Genomic DNA, 26,096 nt, shown 5'->3' on the forward strand with positions numbered 1-26,096 from the left:
CTCAGTAGTATGAATTCTCTGACCAAGAGTAGGGGGTGAAGTTCAAATTTGAGTTTTAAAGACTTCTACCATATACCACATTCACATAAGTTTCTCTGATGTATGGATTTTCTGATGTTCAGTGAGTGCTGAGACCTGAGTAAAGGATTTTCCACACTGGAAACATTTGAAAGGTTTCTCTATATGTATTCTCCGACGACTTGTGAGGTGTGAATTTTGACTGAAACACTTGCCACACTCATGACACCTGAAAGGTCTCTCTCCAGTATGACGTCTCCAATGATGTCGAAGATGTGGTTTGTGACTGAAGACTTCTCCACACTCATCACATCTGTAAGGTTTCTCACCAGTATGAGCTGTCTGATGCCTTCAAAGGAGTGATTTTACACGTCAGGCCTTGCCACACCCATCCCATTTGTAAGGTTCCTCTCCAGGATGAACTCTCTGATGCCTTAAAGGAGTGACTATACACGAAAGGCCTGGCCACACTGGCCTGGCGGAGAAGAGCGGGGAGCATCACCGCAGGCGGTAAAGGGACGGTTTGAATTTTCAGAAGAAGCCGGATTCCTAGAGGGGGCTGGGTGCAGAGGAGCGCGAGGACCTCCTCTAACATGCGAGCGTGGAAGAGCTAATATGCGAAAAGTTGGGAAAAGTTGGGGGAGCCGGTGAAACCCTCTCTTGGGGCGTTTTCGGAAGCAGCCACAGTCACTGCTCCGGATGCTTTCCTCGAGGGTCCGGAAGTGGCCGACGGGTCTGGCAGCCAGACCCTGGGTGGAGGGGCACCTGGCGGGCGCGCAGGCGGGCAGGGGCGGAGCCGGGGCGGGGCGGGGCGGGGCTGGCGGGGCGGGCAGCCAGGCCTTGATTAGGTTAGGGTAGGAGGCGGCGGCCGGAAGTAGCCAAAGCAGTCTGAGCGGGTGCGCGGCCAGGCCAGGGAACCCAGAGCTGCACAGCGCCCTACGCGGCCGCCTCAGCATGTCGGACTTCGAGGAGTTCGAGCGGCAGCTCAACGAGAGTGAGCAAGAGCGCGACAAGGAGAACCGGCACCGCAAGCGCAGCCACAGCCGCTCCCGGAGCCGGGACCGCAAGCGTCGCAGCCGGAGCCGGGACCGCCGCAACCGGGACCGGCACGGCGCCTCCTGGGGCAGGCGGCGCCGCAGCAAACCTCTGGCCAGAGGCGCTAAAGAGGAGCACGCTGGATTGATTCGCTCCCCCTGCCACGAGAAGAGGAAGGCCCGCAGATATTGGGACGTGCCGCCGCCGGGCTTCGAGCACATCAGCCCCGTGCAGTACAAGGCCATGCAAGCTGCGGGTCAGATTCCAGCCACCGCCCTCCTCCCCACCGCGACCCCCGACGGTCTGGCTGTGACCCCGACGCCGGTGCCCGTGGTCGGGAGCCAGATGACCAGACAGGCCCGGCGCCTCTACGTGGGCAACATCCCCTTCGGCGTCACTGAGGAGGCCATGATGGATTTCTTCAACGCTCAGATGCGCCTGGGGGGGCTGACGCAGGCCCCCGGCAACCCCGTCTTGGCCGTGCAGATCAACCAGGACAAGAACTTTGCCTTCTTAGAGTTCCGCTCGGTGGACGAGACCACCCAGGCCATGGCCTTCGACGGCATCACCTTCCAGGGCCAGTCGCTGAAGATCCGCAGGCCTCATGACTACCAGCCCCTGCCGGGCATGTCGGAGAGCCCCTCGGTCTACGTGCCTGGGGTCGTGTCCACCGTGGTCCCGGACTCTGCACACAAGCTGTTCGTCGGGGGCTTGCCCAACTACCTGAACGACGACCAGGTGAAAGAGCTGCTGGCGTCGTTCGGGCCGCTCAAGGCCTTCAACCTGGTCAAGGACAGCGCCACCGCGCTGTCCAAGGGCTACGCCTTCTGTGAGTACGTGGACAGCAAGGTCACGGACCAGGCCATCGCGGGGCTGAACGGGATGCAGCTGGGAGACAAGAAGCTGCTGGTCCAGAGGGCGAGTGTGGGCGCCAAGAATGCCACGCTGAGCACCCTCAGCCAGACCCCCGTGACCTTGCAAGTGCCCGGCCTGATGAGCTCGCAGGTGCAGATGGGCGGGCAGCCGACGGAGGTGCTGTGCCTGATGAACATGGTGCTGCCCGCCGAGCTGCTGGACGACGAGGAGTACGAGGAGATCGTGGAGGACGTGCGCGACGAGTGCGGGAAGTACGGGCGCGTCCAGTCCCTGGAGATCCCACGGCCCGTGGACGGCGTGGAGGTGCCCGGCTGCGGGAAGATCTTCGTGGAGTTCACCTCTGTGTTTGACTGCCAGAGAGCCATGCAGGGCCTGGCGGGTCGCAAGTTCGCCAACAGAGTGGTCGTCGCAAAATACTGTGACCCCGACTCTTACCACCGCCGGGACTTCTGGTAGAGGTGGCGGGGCAGCGCAGCGGCGGAGCTGGCTGGGGGCGTCTCCCCCTCCTGCTCCCCCCATTCCGCCCCCTCTGAAGACGACGGGCAGAGGAGTGTGAGCCGAATGGACAGCCGGCAGCACCTGGAAGGGCGGCAATTGAGGCTGGGGTGGGCGGGGCTTGGAGCGGGGCGGGGCGGGGCCCCGGGAAGTGCGCACGCAGACCCGCACAGACGCAGGCGCGCAGAGACGCAGTGGGAAGGGCGGGGAGGGGGAGCAGCGGGGCGGGGTCGGACCCCCACAGCCCCTCCCTGAAGCAGTCTTCTCCGGGATACCCCCTGTCTCTTACCCTTCCCCACTGTGGAAACACAGCGGGCTTCTATTTGACGGCCAAACTCTTTTGAATTTGGTTGTCCGGCCCGGTACCTTGCCCCTTCCCTCTCAGGACCGCGGCTCCCGTCCTCCTGGCCTCTGGTCCTCGCCCCGGTGGTGTCCTGGTTTCTTCCCTGCTTGATTCTCTCTAGTCTCCCGGGCCTGCCCCCCACCCCGTGGGCCCTGTCCCTCTCCTCCTCTCTGGGGCACTTTCGTATTTGCTAAGACCAAGTTGCTCATTAAACATTTTGTTGTATTAGAAAAAGGAAACAACAACAACAACAACAACAACAAAAAGCCCACCACCTATAACCTCCCTGGCCAGATCAACCTATTTGCAGACGGTCCATTTTCCCCACCCACTGGGGCTGCAAGACACACATGTGGTTGATAGAAATTACAAAACTTTCGTGGGTCCATGAAATATATACACGTGTATCTGTAATGTATTTCAAATAAAGACAGATGGAAGAATGTGCCCGCAAAATGACGAGACTGGAAGATGTCTATGTATGGGTCCAAGTCTTCATCAGCATTGCTCCAGCTCCACGCCGGGTATATATTATGGCCTAGAGAGTATGTGCATGTGAACACCCAAGGCAATCTCCGAGAAAGGAAATTGCAGCAGGCACACGATTCATCTCTAGCTGCCCACCTGCCAAAAGTTGGCAGACTCCTCCGGGTCACAACCCACATGTTGTGAACCGCGCCCCTACCTCCCTGGGTAGGTAGCATGTGGTTTTGAAGGCAAAGGCTGTGAGTTTATATTCCCGGATGCCGTATGTATACAGTTAGCAGACAACTATGGTCTCGTTATATGTACATGGCCACAAATCTTTCCAGATTGATGCCTGGCTGATGGACTCAATCTCCTGCAAATTTCCCATATGTTTCACCGGACTCCAAAACGAGCTGGGAGAAAATATGCAAGTATTGGGAGATTCTACACAGAAACACGGGAAACCTCTACTCCTTGTGGAACGGCGGCCTGAGAAGCTACAATTGGGAAGGGAGGGGATGTCCGCTTTTCCTTGATTTCCTAGGCATTCGGAAAGCAAAATCAGAACAGGAAGTCACCTGCAGTCAAAAATAGAGCTGACCACAGGGGATTTCTCCCAAGTGGTTCCGATTCACCCTTAGGAACTGCAAGGAAAGAAACCACCCCCATGGTAAACCATGGCGTTTTCAGGGAAACTGAGATTCCCAGTTTCTTTAGCCTTCTCACTTGACCATTTCCTTCCAACTCTCCTTCCGTCCTTCCTACTAATTTTTATTTCATGAAAGACTTGAGGAAACAAGAACCACAATTAAACAGCAACCCCGGCCCCATGGCAATTCAGAGGACCAGCTGATGGTAAAGACCAGGAGTTGATTATTATTGAGCCTCCATATAACAAAGTTCTCCTGTGTATCCTTAGAGCAAGGAAGAAGGGAAGCTTAACTTAGAGAACTTATCAAAGAGTGGGAAACACAATGCTTCCTCATTTATCCGTGGGGGTGTATGAGAGAAGGTGAGTGGTCAAGGAAGTGAGGATTAGGGCCTTTAATTTAATCTTGCTCATTAAAATTTTCAAATAAAGAGAGAACTATAGAAAAGAGAAGCATAGAAATTATCAGAATTACCCAGTGGTAATTTTGGGGGAGGGGTGGTGGCGAGAAATAGTGACTTTATACAGAAAGCCAGGAGAACATAAAAGTGGTGGACTACTGTCCTAAAGACACATCTTTGCTGAGTTAGAATTTGGGTTTCTCTTATACGAAAAGATCGCTCTGGCTTCTCTTCAAATATGGACTTACTGCAGTTGCTGAGGATCTGAACTAAAGTCATCAGAGAATACATAGAAAGACGTAAAGGATTTGCCACAACCACTGAGCCTGGGAAGTATGGCTCCACTCTATTCCTATCTTGTGACTTTTGGGTAAGATCCTTGCCGCACGCATGACATTGCTGTGTGTTTTCTCCAGGATAAATAGTCTGAGCCTACTGGCGAGACGTGAGCTCTAAGGATAGGGTTCTTTTTTTTTTTTTTTTTTTTTTTTTTTTCACATTTGTGAAGCTGGGGAAGAATCTTTCTCGAATGAACTCATGTTCTAAAGACCTGACTAATAAAGACATATATATCTGGCTTCTATCCAGTATGAATGTTCTCATCAAGCCTAAGATGTTGCCACACTCCTGATATTTGTATGGTTTCTCAGTAGTATGAATTCTCTGACCAAGAGTAGGGGGTGAAGTACAAATTTGAGTTTTAAAGACTTCTACCATATACCACATTCACATAAGTTTCTCTGATGTATGGATTTTCTGATGTTCAGTGAGTGCTGAGACCTGAGTAAAGGATTTTCCACACTGGAAACATTTGAAAGGTTTCTCTATATGTATTCTCCGACGACTTGTGAGGTGTGAATTTTGACTGAAACACTTGCCACACTCATGACACCTGAAAGGTCTCTCTCCAGTATGACGTCTCCAATGATGTCGAAGATGTGGTTTGTGACTGAAGACTTCTCCACACTCATCACATCTGTAAGGTTTCTCACCAGTATGAGCTGTCTGATGCCTTCAAAGGAGTGATTTTACACGTCAGGCCTTGCCACACCCATCCCATTTGTAAGGTTCCTCTCCAGGATGAACTCTCTGATGCCTTAAAGGAGTGACTATACACGAAAGGCCTGGCCACACTGGCCTGGCGGAGAAGAGCGGGGAGCATCACCGCAGGCGGTAAAGGGACGGTTTGAATTTTCAGAAGAAGCCGGATTCCTAGAGGGGGCTGGGTGCAGAGGAGCGCGAGGACCTCCACTAACATGCGAGCGTGGAAGAGCTAATATGCGAAAAGTTGGGAAAAGTTGGGGGAGCCGGTGAAACCCTCTCTTGGGGCGTTTTCGGAAGCAGCCACAGTCACTGCTCCGGATGCTTTCCTCGAGGGTCCGGAAGTGGCCGACGGGTCTGGCAGCCAGACCCTGGGTGGAGGGGCACCTGGCGGGCGCGCAGGCGGGCAGGGGCGGAGCCGGGGCGGGGCGGGGCGGGGCTGGCGGGGCGGGCAGCTAGGCCTTGATTAGGTTAGGGTAGGAGGCGGCGGCCGGAAGTAGCCAAAGCAGTCTGAGCGGGTGCGCGGCCAGGCCAGGGAACCCAGAGCTGCACAGCGCCCTACGCGGCCGCCTCAGCATGTCGGACTTCGAGGAGTTCGAGCGGCAGCTCAACGAGAGTGAGCAAGAGCGCGACAAGGAGAACCGGCACCGCAAGCGCAGCCACAGCCGCTCCCGGAGCCGGGACCGCAAGCGTCGCAGCCGGAGCCGGGACCGCCGCAACCGGGACCGGCACGGCGCCTCCTGGGGCAGGCGGCGCCGCAGCAAACCTCTGGCCAGAGGCGCTAAAGAGGAGCACGCTGGATTGATTCGCTCCCCCTGCCACGAGAAGAGGAAGGCCCGCAGATATTGGGACGTGCCGCCGCCGGGCTTCGAGCACATCAGCCCCGTGCAGTACAAGGCCATGCAAGCTGCGGGTCAGATTCCAGCCACCGCCCTCCTCCCCACCGCGACCCCCGACGGTCTGGCTGTGACCCCGACGCCGGTGCCCGTGGTCGGGAGCCAGATGACCAGACAGGCCCGGCGCCTCTACGTGGGCAACATCCCCTTCGGCGTCACTGAGGAGGCCATGATGGATTTCTTCAACGCTCAGATGCGCCTGGGGGGGCTGACGCAGGCCCCCGGCAACCCCGTCTTGGCCGTGCAGATCAACCAGGACAAGAACTTTGCCTTCTTAGAGTTCCGCTCGGTGGACGAGACCACCCAGGCCATGGCCTTCGACGGCATCACCTTCCAGGGCCAGTCGCTGAAGATCCGCAGGCCTCATGACTACCAGCCCCTGCCGGGCATGTCGGAGAGCCCCTCGGTCTACGTGCCTGGGGTCGTGTCCACCGTGGTCCCGGACTCTGCACACAAGCTGTTCGTCGGGGGCTTGCCCAACTACCTGAACGACGACCAGGTGAAAGAGCTGCTGGCGTCGTTCGGGCCGCTCAAGGCCTTCAACCTGGTCAAGGACAGCGCCACCGCGCTGTCCAAGGGCTACGCCTTCTGTGAGTACGTGGACAGCAAGGTCACGGACCAGGCCATCGCGGGGCTGAACGGGATGCAGCTGGGAGACAAGAAGCTGCTGGTCCAGAGGGCGAGTGTGGGCGCCAAGAATGCCACGCTGAGCACCCTCAGCCAGACCCCCGTGACCTTGCAAGTGCCCGGCCTGATGAGCTCGCAGGTGCAGATGGGCGGGCAGCCGACGGAGGTGCTGTGCCTGATGAACATGGTGCTGCCCGCCGAGCTGCTGGACGACGAGGAGTACGAGGAGATCGTGGAGGACGTGCGCGACGAGTGCGGGAAGTACGGGCGCGTCCAGTCCCTGGAGATCCCACGGCCCGTGGACGGCGTGGAGGTGCCCGGCTGCGGGAAGATCTTCGTGGAGTTCACCTCTGTGTTTGACTGCCAGAGAGCCATGCAGGGCCTGGCGGGTCGCAAGTTCGCCAACAGAGTGGTCGTCGCAAAATACTGTGACCCCGACTCTTACCACCGCCGGGACTTCTGGTAGAGGTGGCGGGGCAGCGCAGCGGCGGAGCTGGCTGGGGGCGTCTCCCCCTCCTGCTCCCCCCATTCCGCCCCCTCTGAAGACGACGGGCAGAGGAGTGTGAGCCGAATGGACAGCCGGCAGCACCTGGAAGGGCGGCAATTGAGGCTGGGGTGGGCGGGGCTTGGAGCGGGGCGGGGCGGGGCCCCGGGAAGTGCGCACGCAGACCCGCACAGACGCAGGCGCGCAGAGACGCAGTGGGAAGGGCGGGGAGGGGGAGCAGCGGGGCGGGGTCGGACCCCCACAGCCCCTCCCTGAAGCAGTCTTCTCCGGGATACCCCCTGTCTCTTACCCTTCCCCACTGTGGAAACACAGCGGGCTTCTATTTGACGGCCAAACTCTTTTGAATTTGGTTGTCCGGCCCGGTACCTTGCCCCTTCCCTCTCAGGACCGCGGCTCCCGTCCTCCTGGCCTCTGGTCCTCGCCCCGGTGGTGTCCTGGTTTCTTCCCTGCTTGATTCTCTCTAGTCTCCCGGGCCTGCCCCCCACCCCGTGGGCCCTGTCCCTCTCCTCCTCTCTGGGGCACTTTCGTATTTGCTAAGACCAAGTTGCTCATTAAACATTTTGTTGTATTAGAAAAAGGAAACAACAACAACAACAACAACAACAAAAAGCCCACCACCTATAACCTCCCTGGCCAGATCAACCTATTTGCAGACGGTCCATTTTCCCCACCCACTGGGGCTGCAAGACACACATGTGGTTGATAGAAATTACAAAACTTTCGTGGGTCCATGAAATATATACACGTGTATCTGTAATGTATTTCAAATAAAGACAGATGGAAGAATGTGCCCGCAAAATGACGAGACTGGAAGATGTCTATGTATGGGTCCAAGTCTTCATCAGCATTGCTCCAGCTCCACGCCGGGTATATATTATGGCCTAGAGAGTATGTGCATGTGAACACCCAAGGCAATCTCCGAGAAAGGAAATTGCAGCAGGCACACGATTCATCTCTAGCTGCCCACCTGCCAAAAGTTGGCAGACTCCTCCGGGTCACAACCCACATGTTGTGAACCGCGCCCCTACCTCCCTGGGTAGGTAGCATGTGGTTTTGAAGGCAAAGGCTGTGAGTTTATATTCCCGGATGCCGTATGTATACAGTTAGCAGACAACTATGGTCTCGTTATATGTACATGGCCACAAATCTTTCCAGATTGATGCCTGGCTGATGGACTCAATCTCCTGCAAATTTCCCATATGTTTCACCGGACTCCAAAACGAGCTGGGAGAAAATATGCAAGTATTGGGAGATTCTACACAGAAACACGGGAAACCTCTACTCCTTGTGGAACGGCGGCCTGAGAAGCTACAATTGGGAAGGGAGGGGATGTCCGCTTTTCCTTGATTTCCTAGGCATTCGGAAAGCAAAATCAGAACAGGAAGTCACCTGCAGTCAAAAATAGAGCTGACCACAGGGGATTTCTCCCAAGTGGTTCCGATTCACCCTTAGGAACTGCAAGGAAAGAAACCACCCCCATGGTAAACCATGGCGTTTTCAGGGAAACTGAGATTCCCAGTTTCTTTAGCCTTCTCACTTGACCATTTCCTTCCAACTCTCCTTCCGTCCTTCCTACTAATTTTTATTTCATGAAAGACTTGAGGAAACAAGAACCACAATTAAACAGCAACCCCGGCCCCATGGCAATTCAGAGGACCAGCTGATGGTAAAGACCAGGAGTTGATTATTATTGAGCCTCCATATAACAAAGTTCTCCTGTGTATCCTTAGAGCAAGGAAGAAGGGAAGCTTAACTTAGAGAACTTATCAAAGAGTGGGAAACACAATGCTTCCTCATTTATCCGTGGGGGTGTATGAGAGAAGGTGAGTGGTCAAGGAAGTGAGGATTAGGGCCTTTAATTTAATCTTGCTCATTAAAATTTTCAAATAAAGAGAGAACTATAGAAAAGAGAAGCATAGAAATTATCAGAATTACCCAGTGGTAATTTTGGGGGAGGGGTGGTGGCGAGAAATAGTGACTTTATACAGAAAGCCAGGAGAACATAAAAGTGGTGGACTACTGTCCTAAAGACACATCTTTGCTGAGTTAGAATTTGGGTTTCTCTTATACGAAAAGATCGCTCTGGCTTCTCTTCAAATATGGACTTACTGCAGTTGCTGAGGATCTGAACTAAAGTCATCAGAGAATACATAGAAAGACGTAAAGGATTTGCCACAACCACTGAGCCTGGGAAGTATGGCTCCACTCTATTCCTATCTTGTGACTTTTGGGTAAGATCCTTGCCGCACGCATGACATTGCTGTGTGTTTTCTCCAGGATAAATAGTCTGAGCCTACTGGCGAGACGTGAGCTCTAAGGATAGGGTTCTTTTTTTTTTTTTTTTTTTTTTTTTCACATTTGTGAAGCTGGGGAAGAATCTTTCTCGAACGAACTCATGTTCTAAAGACCTGACTAATAAAGACATATATATCTGGCTTCTATCCAGTATGAATGTTCTCATCAAGCCTAAGATGTTGCCACACTCCTGATATTTGTATGGTTTCTCAGTAGTATGAATTCTCTGACCAAGAGTAGGGGGTGAAGTACAAATTTGAGTTTTAAAGACTTCTACCATATACCACATTCACATAAGTTTCTCTGATGTATGGATTTTCTGATGTTCAGTGAGTGCTGAGACCTGAGTAAAGGATTTTCCACACTGGAAACATTTGAAAGGTTTCTCTATATGTATTCTCCGACGACTTGTGAGGTGTGAATTTTGACTGAAACACTTGCCACACTCATGACACCTGAAAGGTCTCTCTCCAGTATGACGTCTCCAATGATGTCGAAGATGTGGTTTGTGACTGAAGACTTCTCCACACTCATCACATCTGTAAGGTTTCTCACCAGTATGAGCTGTCTGATGCCTTCAAAGGAGTGATTTTACACGTCAGGCCTTGCCACACCCATCCCATTTGTAAGGTTCCTCTCCAGGATGAACTCTCTGATGCCTTAAAGGAGTGACTATACACGAAAGGCCTGGCCACACTGGCCTGGCGGAGAAGAGCGGGGAGCATCACCGCAGGCGGTAAAGGGACGGTTTGAATTTTCAGAAGAAGCCGGATTCCTAGAGGGGGCTGGGTGCAGAGGAGCGCGAGGACCTCCACTAACATGCGAGCGTGGAAGAGCTAATATGCGAAAAGTTGGGAAAAGTTGGGGGAGCCGGTGAAACCCTCTCTTGGGGCGTTTTCGGAAGCAGCCACAGTCACTGCTCCGGATGCTTTCCTCGAGGGTCCGGAAGTGGCCGACGGGTCTGGCAGCCAGACCCTGGGTGGAGGGGCACCTGGCGGGCGCGCAGGCGGGCAGGGGCGGAGCCGGGGCGGGGCGGGGCGGGGCTGGCGGGGCGGGCAGCCAGGCCTTGATTAGGTTAGGGTAGGAGGCGGCGGCCGGAAGTAGCCAAAGCAGTCTGAGCGGGTGCGCGGCCAGGCCAGGGAACCCAGAGCTGCACAGCGCCCTACGCGGCCGCCTCAGCATGTCGGACTTCGAGGAGTTCGAGCGGCAGCTCAACGAGAGTGAGCAAGAGCGCGACAAGGAGAACCGGCACCGCAAGCGCAGCCACAGCCGCTCCCGGAGCCGGGACCGCAAGCGTCGCAGCCGGAGCCGGGACCGCCGCAACCGGGACCGGCACGGCGCCTCCTGGGGCAGGCGGCGCCGCAGCAAACCTCTGGCCAGAGGCGCTAAAGAGGAGCACGCTGGATTGATTCGCTCCCCCTGCCACGAGAAGAGGAAGGCCCGCAGATATTGGGACGTGCCGCCGCCGGGCTTCGAGCACATCAGCCCCGTGCAGTACAAGGCCATGCAAGCTGCGGGTCAGATTCCAGCCACCGCCCTCCTCCCCACCGCGACCCCCGACGGTCTGGCTGTGACCCCGACGCCGGTGCCCGTGGTCGGGAGCCAGATGACCAGACAGGCCCGGCGCCTCTACGTGGGCAACATCCCCTTCGGCGTCACTGAGGAGGCCATGATGGATTTCTTCAACGCTCAGATGCGCCTGGGGGGGCTGACGCAGGCCCCCGGCAACCCCGTCTTGGCCGTGCAGATCAACCAGGACAAGAACTTTGCCTTCTTAGAGTTCCGCTCGGTGGACGAGACCACCCAGGCCATGGCCTTCGACGGCATCACCTTCCAGGGCCAGTCGCTGAAGATCCGCAGGCCTCATGACTACCAGCCCCTGCCGGGCATGTCGGAGAGCCCCTCGGTCTACGTGCCTGGGGTCGTGTCCACCGTGGTCCCGGACTCTGCACACAAGCTGTTCGTCGGGGGCTTGCCCAACTACCTGAACGACGACCAGGTGAAAGAGCTGCTGGCGTCGTTCGGGCCGCTCAAGGCCTTCAACCTGGTCAAGGACAGCGCCACCGCGCTGTCCAAGGGCTACGCCTTCTGTGAGTACGTGGACAGCAAGGTCACGGACCAGGCCATCGCGGGGCTGAACGGGATGCAGCTGGGAGACAAGAAGCTGCTGGTCCAGAGGGCGAGTGTGGGCGCCAAGAATGCCACGCTGAGCACCCTCAGCCAGACCCCCGTGACCTTGCAAGTGCCCGGCCTGATGAGCTCGCAGGTGCAGATGGGCGGGCAGCCGACGGAGGTGCTGTGCCTGATGAACATGGTGCTGCCCGCCGAGCTGCTGGACGACGAGGAGTACGAGGAGATCGTGGAGGACGTGCGCGACGAGTGCGGGAAGTACGGGCGCGTCCAGTCCCTGGAGATCCCACGGCCCGTGGACGGCGTGGAGGTGCCCGGCTGCGGGAAGATCTTCGTGGAGTTCACCTCTGTGTTTGACTGCCAGAGAGCCATGCAGGGCCTGGCGGGTCGCAAGTTCGCCAACAGAGTGGTCGTCGCAAAATACTGTGACCCCGACTCTTACCACCGCCGGGACTTCTGGTAGAGGTGGCGGGGCAGCGCAGCGGCGGAGCTGGCTGGGGGCGTCTCCCCCTCCTGCTCCCCCCATTCCGCCCCCTCTGAAGACGACGGGCAGAGGAGTGTGAGCCGAATGGACAGCCGGCAGCACCTGGAAGGGCGGCAATTGAGGCTGGGGTGGGCGGGGCTTGGAGCGGGGCGGGGCGGGGCCCCGGGAAGTGCGCACGCAGACCCGCACAGACGCAGGCGCGCAGAGACGCAGTGGGAAGGGCGGGGAGGGGGAGCAGCGGGGCGGGGTCGGACCCCCACAGCCCCTCCCTGAAGCAGTCTTCTCCGGGATACCCCCTGTCTCTTACCCTTCCCCACTGTGGAAACACAGCGGGCTTCTATTTGACGGCCAAACTCTTTTGAATTTGGTTGTCCGGCCCGGTACCTTGCCCCTTCCCTCTCAGGACCGCGGCTCCCGTCCTCCTGGCCTCTGGTCCTCGCCCCGGTGGTGTCCTGGTTTCTTCCCTGCTTGATTCTCTCTAGTCTCCCGGGCCTGCCCCCCACCCCGTGGGCCCTGTCCCTCTCCTCCTCTCTGGGGCACTTTCGTATTTGCTAAGACCAAGTTGCTCATTAAACATTTTGTTGTATTAGAAAAAGGAAACAACAACAACAACAACAACAACAAAAAGCCCACCACCTATAACCTCCCTGGCCAGATCAACCTATTTGCAGACGGTCCATTTTCCCCACCCACTGGGGCTGCAAGACACACATGTGGTTGATAGAAATTACAAAACTTTCGTGGGTCCATGAAATATATACACGTGTATCTGTAATGTATTTCAAATAAAGACAGATGGAAGAATGTGCCCGCAAAATGACGAGACTGGAAGATGTCTATGTATGGGTCCAAGTCTTCATCAGCATTGCTCCAGCTCCACGCCGGGTATATATTATGGCCTAGAGAGTATGTGCATGTGAACACCCAAGGCAATCTCCGAGAAAGGAAATTGCAGCAGGCACACGATTCATCTCTAGCTGCCCACCTGCCAAAAGTTGGCAGACTCCTCCGGGTCACAACCCACATGTTGTGAACCGCGCCCCTACCTCCCTGGGTAGGTAGCATGTGGTTTTGAAGGCAAAGGCTGTGAGTTTATATTCCCGGATGCCGTATGTATACAGTTAGCAGACAACTATGGTCTCGTTATATGTACATGGCCACAAATCTTTCCAGATTGATGCCTGGCTGATGGACTCAATCTCCTGCAAATTTCCCATATGTTTCACCGGACTCCAAAACGAGCTGGGAGAAAATATGCAAGTATTGGGAGATTCTACACAGAAACACGGGAAACCTCTACTCCTTGTGGAACGGCGGCCTGAGAAGCTACAATTGGGAAGGGAGGGGATGTCCGCTTTTCCTTGATTTCCTAGGCATTCGGAAAGCAAAATCAGAACAGGAAGTCACCTGCAGTCAAAAATAGAGCTGACCACAGGGGATTTCTCCCAAGTGGTTCCGATTCACCCTTAGGAACTGCAAGGAAAGAAACCACCCCCATGGTAAACCATGGCGTTTTCAGGGAAACTGAGATTCCCAGTTTCTTTAGCCTTCTCACTTGACCATTTCCTTCCAACTCTCCTTCCGTCCTTCCTACTAATTTTTATTTCATGAAAGACTTGAGGAAACAAGAACCACAATTAAACAGCAACCCCGGCCCCATGGCAATTCAGAGGACCAGCTGATGGTAAAGACCAGGAGTTGATTATTATTGAGCCTCCATATAACAAAGTTCTCCTGTGTATCCTTAGAGCAAGGAAGAAGGGAAGCTTAACTTAGAGAACTTATCAAAGAGTGGGAAACACAATGCTTCCTCATTTATCCGTGGGGGTGTATGAGAGAAGGTGAGTGGTCAAGGAAGTGAGGATTAGGGCCTTTAATTTAATCTTGCTCATTAAAATTTTCAAATAAAGAGAGAACTATAGAAAAGAGAAGCATAGAAATTATCAGAATTACCCAGTGGTAATTTTGGGGGAGGGGTGGTGGCGAGAAATAGTGACTTTATACAGAAAGCCAGGAGAACATAAAAGTGGTGGACTACTGTCCTAAAGACACATCTTTGCTGAGTTAGAATTTGGGTTTCTCTTATACGAAAAGATCGCTCTGGCTTCTCTTCAAATATGGACTTACTGCAGTTGCTGAGGATCTGAACTAAAGTCATCAGAGAATACATAGAAAGACGTAAAGGATTTGCCACAACCACTGAGCCTGGGAAGTATGGCTCCACTCTATTCCTATCTTGTGACTTTTGGGTAAGATCCTTGCCGCACGCATGACATTGCTGTGTGTTTTCTCCAGGATAAATAGTCTGAGCCTACTGGCGAGACGTGAGCTCTAAGGATAGGGTTCTTTTTTTTTTTTTTTTTTTTTTTTTTTTCACATTTGTGAAGCTGGGGAAGAATCTTTCTCGAATGAACTCATGTTCTAAAGACCTGACTAATAAAGACATATATATCTGGCTTCTATCCAGTATGAATGTTCTCATCAAGCCTAAGATGTTGCCACACTCCTGATATTTGTATGGTTTCTCAGTAGTATGAATTCTCTGACCAAGAGTAGGGGGTGAAGTACAAATTTGAGTTTTAAAGACTTCTACCATATACCACATTCACATAAGTTTCTCTGATGTATGGATTTTCTGATGTTCAGTGAGTGCTGAGACCTGAGTAAAGGATTTTCCACACTGGAAACATTTGAAAGGTTTCTCTATATGTATTCTCCGACGACTTGTGAGGTGTGAATTTTGACTGAAACACTTGCCACACTCATGACACCTGAAAGGTCTCTCTCCAGTATGACGTCTCCAATGATGTCGAAGATGTGGTTTGTGACTGAAGACTTCTCCACACTCATCACATCTGTAAGGTTTCTCACCAGTATGAGCTGTCTGATGCCTTCAAAGGAGTGATTTTACACGTCAGGCCTTGCCACACCCATCCCATTTGTAAGGTTCCTCTCCAGGATGAACTCTCTGATGCCTTAAAGGAGTGACTATACACGAAAGGCCTGGCCACACTGGCCTGGCGGAGAAGAGCGGGGAGCATCACCGCAGGCGGTAAAGGGACGGTTTGAATTTTCAGAAGAAGCCGGATTCCTAGAGGGGGCTGGGTGCAGAGGAGCGCGAGGACCTCCATTAACATGCGAGTGTGGAAGAGCTAATATGCGAAAAGTTGGGAAAAGTTGGGGGAGCCGGTGAAACCCTCTCTTGGGGCGTTTTCGGAAGCAGCCACAGTCACTGCTCCGGATGCTTTCCTCGAGGGTCCGGAAGTGGCCGACGGGTCTGGCAGCCAGACCCTGGGTGGAGGGGCACCTGGCGGGCGCGCAGGCGGGCAGGGGCGGAGCCGGGGCGGGGCGGGGCGGGGCTGGCGGGGCGGGCAGCCAGGCCTTGATTAGGTTAGGGTAGGAGGCGGCGGCCGGAAGTAGCCAAAGCAGTCTGAGCGGGTGCGCGGCCAGGCCAGGGAACCCAGAGCTGCACAGCGCCCTACGCGGCCGCCTCAGCATGTCGGACTTCGAGGAGTTCGAGCGGCAGCTCAACGAGAGTGAGCAAGAGCGCGACAAGGAGAACCGGCACCGCAAGCGCAGCCACAGCCGCTCCCGGAGCCGGGACCGCAAGCGTCGCAGCCGGAGCCGGGACCGCCGCAACCGGGACCGGCACGGCGCCTCCTGGGGCAGGCGGCGCCGCAGCAAACCTCTGGCCAGAGGCGCTAAAGAGGAGCACGCTGGATTGATTCGCTCCCCCTGCCACGAGAAGAGGAAGGCCCGCAGATATTGGGACGTGCCGCCGCCGGGCTTCGAGCACATCAGCCCCGTGCAGTACAAGGCCATGCAAGCTGCGGGTCAGATTCCAGCCACCGCCCTCCTCCCCACCGCGACCCCCGACGGTCTGGCTGTGACCCCGACGCCGGTGCCCGTGGTCGGGAGCCAGATGACCAGACAGGCCCGGCGCCTCTACGTGGGCAACATCCCCTTCGGCGTCACTGAGGAGGCCATGATGGATTTCTTCAACGCTCAGATGCGCCTGGGGGGGCTGACGCAGGCCCCCGGCAACCCCGTCTTGGCCGTGCAGATCAACCAGGACAAGAACTTTGCCTTCTTAGAGTTCCGCTCGGTGGACGAGACCACCCAGGCCATGGCCTTCGACGGCATCACCTTCCAGGGCCAGTCGCTGAAGATCCGCAGGCCTCATGACTACCAGCCCCTGCCGGGCATGTCGGAGAGCCCCTCGGTCTACGTGCCTGGGGTCGTGTCCACCGTGGTCCCGGACTCTGCACACAAGCTGTTCGTCGGGGGCTTGCCCAACTACCTGAACGACGACCAGGTGAAAGAGCTGCTGGCGTCGTTCGGGCCGCTCAAGGCCTTCAACCTGGTCAAGGACAGCGCCACCGCGCTGTCCAAGGGCTACGCCTTCTGTGAGTACGTGGACAGCAAGGTCACGGACCAGGCCATCGCGGGGCTGAACGGGATGCAGCTGGGAGACAAGAAGCTGCTGGTCCAGAGGGCGAGTGTGGGCGCCAAGAATGCCACGCTGAGCACCCTCAGCCAGACCCCCGTGACCTTGCAAGTGCCCGGCCTGATGAGCTCGCAGGTGCAGATGGGCGGGCAGCCGACGGAGGTGCTGTGCCTGATGAACATGGTGCTGCCCGCCGAGCTGCTGGACGACGAGGAGTACGAGGAGATCGTGGAGGACGTGCGCGACGAGTGCGGGAAGTACGGGCGCGTCCAGTCCCTGGAGATCCCACGGCCCGTGGACGGCGTGGAGGTGCCCGGCTGCGGGAAGATCTTCGTGGAGTTCACCTCTGTGTTTGACTGCCAGAGAGCCATGCAGGGCCTGGCGGGTCGCAAGTTCGCCAACAGAGTGGTCGTCGCAAAATACTGTGACCCCGACTCTTACCACCGCCGGGACTTCTGGTAGAGGTGGCGGGGCAGCGCAGCGGCGGAGCTGGCTGGGGGCGTCTCCCCCTCCTGCTCCCCCCATTCCGCCCCCTCTGAAGACGACGGGCAGAGGAGTGTGAGCCGAATGGACAGCCGGCAGCACCTGGAAGGGCGGCAATTGAGGCTGGGGTGGGCGGGGCTTGGAGCGGGGCGGGGCGGGGCCCCGGGAAGTGCGCACGCAGACCCGCACAGACGCAGGCGCGCAGAGACGCAGTGGGAAGGGCGGGGAGGGGGAGCAGCGGGGCGGGGTCGGACCCCCACAGCCCCTCCCTGAAGCAGTCTTCTCCGGGATACCCCCTGTCTCTTACCCTTCCCCACTGTGGAAACACAGCGGGCTTCTATTTGACGGCCAAACTCTTTTGAATTTGGTTGTCCGGCCCGGTACCTTGCCCCTTCCCTCTCAGGACCGCGGCTCCCGTCCTCCTGGCCTCTGGTCCTCGCCCCGGTGGTGTCCTGGTTTCTTCCCTGCTTGATTCTCTCTAGTCTCCCGGGCCTGCCCCCCACCCCGTGGGCCCTGTCCCTCTCCTCCTCTCTGGGGCACTTTCGTATTTGCTAAGACCAAGTTGCTCATTAAACATTTTGTTGTATTAGAAAAAGGAAACAACAACAACAACAACAACAACAAAAAGCCCACCACCTATAACCTCCCTGGCCAGATCAACCTATTTGCAGACGGTCCATTTTCCCCACCCACTGGGGCTGCAAGACACACATGTGGTTGATAGAAATTACAAAACTTTCGTGGGTCCATGAAATATATACACGTGTATCTGTAATGTATTTCAAATAAAGACAGATGGAAGAATGTGCCCGCAAAATGACGAGACTGGAAGATGTCTATGCATGGGTCCAAGTCTTCATCAGCATTGCTCCAGCTCCACGCCGGGTATATATTATGGCCTAGAGAGTATGTGCATGTGAACACCCAAGGCAATCTCCGAGAAAGGAAATTGCAGCAGACACTCGATTCATCTCTAGCTGCCCACCTGCCAAAAGTTGGCAGACTCCTCCGGGTCACAACCCACATGTTGTGAACCGCGCCCCTACCTCCCTGGGTAGGTAGCATGTGGTTTTGAAGGCAAAGGCTGTGAGTTTATATTCCCGGATGCCGTATGTATACAGTTAGCAGACAACTATGGTCTCGTTATATGTACATGGCCACAAATCTTTCCAGATTGATGCCTGGCTGATGGACTCAATCTCCTGCAAATTTCCCATATGTTTCACCGGACTCCAAAACGAGCTGGGAGAAAATATGCAAGTATTGGGAGATTCTACACAGAAACACGGGAAACCTCTACTCCTTGTGGAACGGCGGCCTGAGAAGCTACAATTGGGAAGGGAGGGGATGTCCGCTTTTCCTTGATTTCCTAGGCATTCGGAAAGCAAAATCAGAACAGGAAGTCACCTGCAGTCAAAAATAGAGCTGACCACAGGGGATTTCTCCCAAGTGGTTCCGATTCACCCTTAGGAACTGCAAGGAAAGAAACCACCCCCATGGTAAACCATGGCGTTTTCAGGGCAACTGAGATTCCCAGTTTCTTTTGCCTTCTCACTTGACCATTTCCTTCCAACTCTCCTTCCGTCCTTCCTACTAATTTTTATTTCATGAAAGACTTGAGGAAACAAGAACCACAATTAAACAGCAACCCCGGCCCCATGGCAATTCAGAGGACCAGCTGATGGTAAAGACCAGGAGTTGATTATTATTGAGCCTCCATATAACAAAGTTCTCCTGTGTATCCTTAGAACAAGGAAGACGGGAAGCTTAATTTAGAGAACTTATCAAAGAGTGGGAAACACAATGCTTCCTCATTTATCCGTGGGGGTGTATAAGAGAAGGTGAGTGGTCAAGGAAGTGAGGATTAGGGCCTTTAATTTAATCTTGCTCATTAAAATTTTCAAATAAAGAGAGAACTATAGAAAAGAGAAGCATAAAAATTACCAGAATTACCCTGTGTCCTTACCCCTCCGCAAAGGCTGAAATTGGTCAAGTTTCCTCAACCTTAGTCCTTTCTGGTCTAAGGCGAACATGAGCAAGGGGTTTGTTATTTTCACACATATTATTTTGCTCTTACTGGTAGATTGTTACACTCAAGTTTTCACAACACACACTCTTCTCCCTCTCTGCTTGTGGGTTCACATTTATAAGAATATGGAGCAGAAGCGCTCTAACCTTTAAAACCCTATTTTACATCATATCCCTTCTCCCCTACATGTATGTGTGTGCTCAGTTGCCTTTGCAACCTTTTGGACTGCAGCCCACTAGACTCCTCTGTCCATGGAATTTTTTGGGCAAGAATAGTGGAGTGGATTGCCAGATCCTGCTCCTGGGGATCTTGTCAACCCAGGGATCCAACCCACGTCTCCTGTGTTTCCTGCATTGCAGGGTGAAAACCTGAACTACAAATGGCAAGGCAAGTTTAGTTAACTGTGCCAGGAGTGAGTCTGGCTTTTATACCCCTCATGCGTCAGCCATTGGCTGCAGGCCACCTGGGGCGTGGGGATGGGGCGGGGCAACTGCCCAGACTTCTCCAGGTAAAGAGGCTCCTCTGGGCTTACTGGCCAAGTTGAGATAAGAGTGCAGGTGTGAGCAGTTAGCAGCTAATAGAGCAGGTAGGGTGAGTGTGCTCGCCCAGTAAAGGGGATCTGGGCAAGGCACTGCTAGCACTGACTGCACCCTCCAACCTCTGATACAGTCTGATGTTTACCCTCTCCCCTCCCCTCCAGGCACCACGCGTCTTCCCTTTCCCCTTCTTCTCCCCCCTTCCCTTTCCTTCTGTTCATTCCCACTAAATTGATTTCATTAATTTAGTGAATTACTGGGGACAAGATAGATTATTCAATAAATGGTGCTGGAATAATTGGCTGTTTATGTAGAAAATAAAACAAAATCATATCCCTCATCTACACACACACACACACACACACACACACACATTCATGGATGAGTCAGTCTAAATGTGTTGACTCTGGCCTCTCCTCTCTTCCTCCTCCCCCTCCAGTCTGTTCATTGCCTACTGAAATTGATCTCATTTTCTGTTAATGGCTCAAAACCTCCAGGTTTAGAAACACCGTTCTGAATTTGCCTAGAAAAGGAATTGCCAAGGGTATGCACAGCATCTACATTGGAAGATACTACCTGGCTTTGTAAAGCAGTTTTTACCAATTTATTTTTCTGCCGGGTATGGTTTTATCACCCGCCATGAACGGGGATACTTATTATTGTTTTCAGACTTTAATTTTTATTAATTTTATGGTTGAGAAATGGTTATATCAGTTTTGTAAACTGAATTGCTCTGATTATGACTCAAATTGAGCAACTCCTCATGTTTGTGAATCTGTAATGATTCCCTTTTGTAACTTGATTATTCATAATGCTTTGCCTTTTCTTCTTCTTGCTGACTTCTAGGAATATAATTAAACAGGACCCTGTTTAATTATGTTGCCTTCTGGTCCACAGACCACCCCCTCCCCATTCGTATGTTCTCCCCGTGCCTGTTGTTTGTAGAAAAACTTTAGCTTCCTAGGTCTTTCCTGAGTTCTGAAGCAGAGATTTAATCAGAAAAGTGAGAAAATGCAGAAACAAAGGAAAACAGTCAAGCAAGACAAATATTAGTAGTTTAGCCGTTAAACAAAATCAAGGACCTTTAGTTCCTCCCTAAGGGGTAGAGATAATATTCTGAGCCACATCCTTTTACAGCTACTGAAATCCCCACAAGGTGGAAGAAGTTAACTGTATGCTGCCCAGAGCCCCAAGCCAGGTGGATCCAGGTTGATGATGCCATCTCCACATTGTCTCACTCCTTGGTTGGCCTTGCAATAAACTTGCACTTTCCTTCACCACAGCCTGGTGTCAGTATATCGGCTTTACTGAGCAGGTGAGCAGACTGGTTCGGTAACAGGAGTTCTTTATGTATTTTGGGAATATATATATATATATATATGTATATATATATGGGTTTTTTCCTTTTGTTCTGGGTTAATTTTGGGTTAATTTTCCTCATACCTTCTCCCTGTGTATGACTTTGACTTTTTACTTTGTGGTGTCTCTTCATGTGCAAAAGTTTAAAGTTTTTATAAAGTCAAATTTATCTATATTTCCCTTTAGGTTTGGGGTACAGTTATTATAAAATTCTTCTCTAGCTTGGAAATGTAGAAATGGTCTATTTTCTTCTAAAAAATTTAAACTTTTATTTTTCACACTTAGATCATTATCCACCCATAGTTTTTTGGTGTTTTTTTTTTTTTTTTTTTTTTTTTTTTAGGATGTAGCTTAGGGATATAATTTTATTTTGTACATAAATAGCCAATTATCACAGCACCATTTATTAAATAATCCATCTTATCCCACTAATTTGTAATGTGTCCATTTTCCCTCTATACACAGATATGTTTTTAGTTCTTGATATCCTATCCCATTGATCTATTTGTCTATTCACTTGCACAAATATAATGATCACTTATGTGCTATAGCTTTATGATAAATCATGGTATTTGATAAGGCCAAAGACAAAACTCATTTTGTTTTTCAAAATTTTCCAGGTGATTTTTGCCCTTTTTTCTTCCATATAAATTTTAGGATTAACTTTTTTAAACTTCTTGGAAGTTTCTGTTAGATTTTGTTTGGAATTGAATTGACACAGCAATCTGAGAAGACCTGATATCTCTATGCTATTGAAACTTTCCATCAGTGAACATGGTATATCACTGAATTTATTCAGGTCTGATTCTGTGTCCTTCAATGCTATTTTAAAGTCTTCCCCATAAAATTATAGCATATCTTTTCTTAGATGTATCATAAGATTAAAAAAACACACATTAAATTGATATTTTGAGTGGTAACTTTTATTCTAGTACATTTCTCTCTGGTTATTACTAGTTCATAGGAACATGACTGATGTTTGTATAAACTCTTCCTGAGCTCTCTTACCAATTCTAACTTTGTAGACTCTTATTTTCTTTAGGCAATCAAGTCACCTATAAATAAGAAGAGGTTTGAGGTTTCCTTCTCAAGTTTGATGCTCCTTATTTTCGTTTTTTATTAGGTAAGTTAAAATACTTAACATTGTTTCTGTTCTGACCTATTTGGGTTTACTTCTACCTTTTTTATTTTAGATTTTCTGATTGCCTTTTTCATTCTTGCTTACTTTCTTTTACTTCCTTTCTTCTAGTAGACTAATAAGATACTTACATTCTCCCTTCCAAGTACTAGCCAGGCCCAACCCTCCTTAGCTTCTGAGACCAGAGGAGACCGGGCGTGTTTAGGGTGGTATGGCCATAGACAGATACCCACATTCTTTTCTTTTTTCTCCTGTTTTGTAAACTAGGTTGTTTTCCTGCCATTTTATTTATTACTCTTAAATGTTTACCAGAATATTTAACCATACATTTTTCTACCAATCTTTAGCTATGTAATAATTCTATCTTCCTGTCAAACATTACAAGATCCATTAGCCTGCTTCTACTACCAAGGAACAGTGCCTCCACCCCATTTTTTATTGAGTTCAGAGCTTCTATTGTACTTTCAAAAATGCAAAATAAATAGTTATTTTTATGTATGCATGTTTGTGCGTGTGTGTGCTGTTTTGTTTCTTCCTTCTGGGTTCATTTTTCTTCTTGAGGTAAATCATTTAATAGTTCCCTTTGTGAGGATCAGTAAGTGGTAAATACTCCAAGTTTTTGTATGGTGAAAATGACTTCTTTTTTGTCTTACAACTGAAAGGTTGTTAGGGCATAAAATTGCAGATTGACAGTTATTTCCGTTGAGCTCTGAAGATAGTATTGTTATTTTTTGGCATTGATTGCAGCTAAGGAAAAGCCTGCTATCTGAGAGCTTTAAAGGTCTTCTTATTTTCTTTGATGTTCTGCAGGTTCATTATAGTGGCAACATTTGGATATGTTTTTATATATTCAGTTTAAGATTTTGTACTTCCGGTCTGAGGACTTATGTCTTTTTTCGATTTTAGAAAACTATTATATCTTATGGTTTTGGTTTCAGATCTTTTTTCTCCTACACTGTTTCTTCCTAAATTACTATTTCATAACTTCTCTTTCTTCAAATATCTATCACTTCTGCTACCCTCATCATCCGAAACAAATCCTTCACCTTCTTCCCCAAGTCAGTTTCTCTCATGTTAACTTTCTTTTCTTTCTCTCAAATTCAGTCTGTTAACAATCCTGTTGGCTCTAATTTAAAAATAAACCCAGAAAATGACCACTTCTCACCACTCTCACTGTCACCACCCTATCCTAAACAACCACGATCTTTCTGCTTCTCCTTTGTTTCCCGTAGTCTAGTCTTAGCACTTAAAATTTTAAATTGCATCTCCACTCCTGGCTTCCTCCTTGTCCTCTCCATTTTTCTCCATGGAACTTGCACAATTAAAAAAAAAAATACACACACATACTCATATGGCCCCTTCTCTATTCTTTTTCTCCTCCTCTTTCTCCCTCTTCCCCACCTCTTCCCCCTCCCCCCCCCATTCTTATTCTTTTCACTGTTTCTTTCTCACTAACATATAAGTTCTGGTAAGATAAGAATGAGTATGTTTACAAGGATAAGGATTTTAGTCTATTTTGTTAACTCTGTATGCTGAGCACCTGGAACAGTGTGACACAAAGTAAGATTTCATTACGTATTTGTTAAATAAATACATATATTTAAAAGAAGATTTCTTGACCATTTCCTTTGGTGATGAAATTTATTCAAATTAGATATTTTCCAGTTAGGTAAATGAGAGCCAAGAAATTTAAAAATAAATGATGAGAAATAATCTCCAATAATTAAGAACATGGCATTATTTTAGATAATCAACAGTTCACCCTGGATCTTAGCATTCAAGTATTTTTTAAAAGGAATTGCATTATGACTGCATTCTAAGTTAAAGGACAATGGGGTAGGCAGAAGAAACAGAAATAGGAAACTGTAACCAACTGCCCAAGTGAAAGCTAAATAAACAAACAAACTAACCAACTGTCTTTCTGGGCTTATGACAGAGGTGCTGGAAATCACAGGAGACTTGCTTGGGACATGTGTTGTGTAACAAATCCTGACAAATACATGGATCATCAAAGAGATTTCTATTTTATATACTGAGAAGCTTTATGATCCAGGAAGTGGTCAGGCCATCTGGGATCTCCTGCTTACCCATCTGGAGCTCTGATTGAATATGTGAGAATAGGAGGAAAGCTCCATTTTAGTGAACATGAGCTGTTTGGAGTCAGCATGGGGGTGCATCAAAGGTAGTGGTGAAACAAAGGGATTACTTTTCCACCAGGCCCTTGTAAGGGAGGACAGAAGGGGAGTTAGTTGGAAATAGAAGAAGAAATAATGAAGGAGGAAAGGATGACCTCCATTTTGCCCAGTGTTGATGTTATAAGATACTGTCACTGACCTTAAGAGCCAGGCATTTTCTTGGATGGGGAATCACTGAGAAATACATGGAAGCATCATGTTATCAGGAAAACAAATTATTTTCATCTATAGGAACCAGCAGGTTTTGTTTACTAAATGAAATAATAAATTGTGTTTATATAGTATGTTACACTTTTAAAGCATATAAACCACCCCATTTAGTATTTTCAACCCTGTTAGGTAGGGAAAACAGACCGTTTCAAAGCAGGAAGTGAGCCATATTTCTTTAACCCTCCTGACCCAACAAAGATCTAGTATAGTGCTGGATGCATTCATTGCTTTTAATCACTATTCTATTAGTTCCCGTTTTCCAGTTGGAATTGAGGAAGTTGTGAAGTTGTCAGTTTCCAAACATCACATAGCTAGTCATGGCACAACTGGACCCAGGAGCAAGTTTAGTAACTGTTAAGTCTTGTGCCTTCAGTATTCCATCATGTGCCCTACAAAACATGCCAATGTCCAAAGACCACACAGATGCAAGAACAAGAAATACAAGTGTTCTTGGCAATTATCCTGTGCTAAGGGTCATTGATCTTCTTGATGAAGAGCTACTGTTGATTTACCTAAAGTTTAAAAATCTTCCAATGAAGGCACTATTAAGAATTGCTTAACATAAGCACTACTTGCCAGTTAGAAGAAGCTTGGCACAGACAATGCATTGGCTAGAATGCCCAATTCAGGAAATTTTATCAAAATATCCAAGACTGGCCTGGTGTCAAGGCAGCATGCCAAAGAGGCTCAAGAAGAACAGAACAATGTTTCTTCCAGCTCTAGGTGACTTACTCAAAAATCCCTACTCTTTTTTGTTTCTCACTTTTTTTTTTTTCTGGTTCTTTTTTCTCTCAACATCAGTGTCCTGCTTCAACACTGGCAGAGGTAACAGACCTCCTTGCTGCAGGCTCCCAGTGTGCCTCCCATGTCTGCCTGGAAACCCACTCTGCACTATGGGCATCCACATGCTAATAGGAGGCTGTCCCTTGGTTCTCTTCACCAGCAAGAATACACAGTCTTCTCTTGCCATACATGTTAACAATGTGTCTGCAAAATGATCCACTAATGGGAACGTCCTGGGGTTTACAAAACCCCCTTCAGTCAGTTCAGTCTATTCAGTCGCTCAGTCATGTCTGACTCTTTGCAACCCTATGGACTGCAGGACGCCAGGATTTCCTGTCCGTCACCAATTCCTCGAGCCTACTCAAACTCATGTCCATCAGGTTGGTGCTGCCATCCAACTATCTCATCCTCTGTTGTTCCCTTCTCCTCCCGCCTTCAATCTTTCCAGGCATCAGGGTCTTTTCCAATGATCTTTCCAGGCATCCAGGGTCTTTCCAGGTCTTCACATCAGGTGGCCAAAGTATTGTAGTTTCAGCTTCAGCATCAGTCCTTCCAATGAATATTCATGAGTGATTTCCTTTAGGATGTACTGGTTGGATCTCCTTGCTGTCCAAAAGACTCTCAAGAGTCTTCTTCAACACCACAGTTCAAAA

The 26,096-nt window shown here is 50.8% G+C and overlaps 4 pseudogenes; all 4 read left to right on the forward strand.

Annotated features, from left to right (window-relative positions):
• The first annotated feature begins 946 nt into the window (after positions 1-946).
• LOC136148495 (splicing factor U2AF 65 kDa subunit pseudogene) lies at positions 947-2,386 on the forward strand (annotated as a pseudogene).
• Positions 2,387-5,876: 3,490 nt separating this feature from the next.
• On the forward strand, positions 5,877-7,316 carry LOC136148498 (splicing factor U2AF 65 kDa subunit pseudogene; annotated as a pseudogene).
• A 3,487-nt stretch (positions 7,317-10,803) lies between these two features.
• On the forward strand, positions 10,804-12,243 carry LOC136148497 (splicing factor U2AF 65 kDa subunit pseudogene; annotated as a pseudogene).
• A 3,490-nt stretch (positions 12,244-15,733) lies between these two features.
• LOC136148499 (splicing factor U2AF 65 kDa subunit pseudogene) lies at positions 15,734-17,173 on the forward strand (annotated as a pseudogene).
• The last annotated feature ends 8,923 nt before the right edge of the window (positions 17,174-26,096 follow it).

Source organism: Muntiacus reevesi, chromosome 17 (genome assembly GCF_963930625.1).
Source record: "Muntiacus reevesi chromosome 17, mMunRee1.1, whole genome shotgun sequence".
Taxonomy (NCBI): domain Eukaryota; kingdom Metazoa; phylum Chordata; class Mammalia; order Artiodactyla; family Cervidae; genus Muntiacus; species Muntiacus reevesi.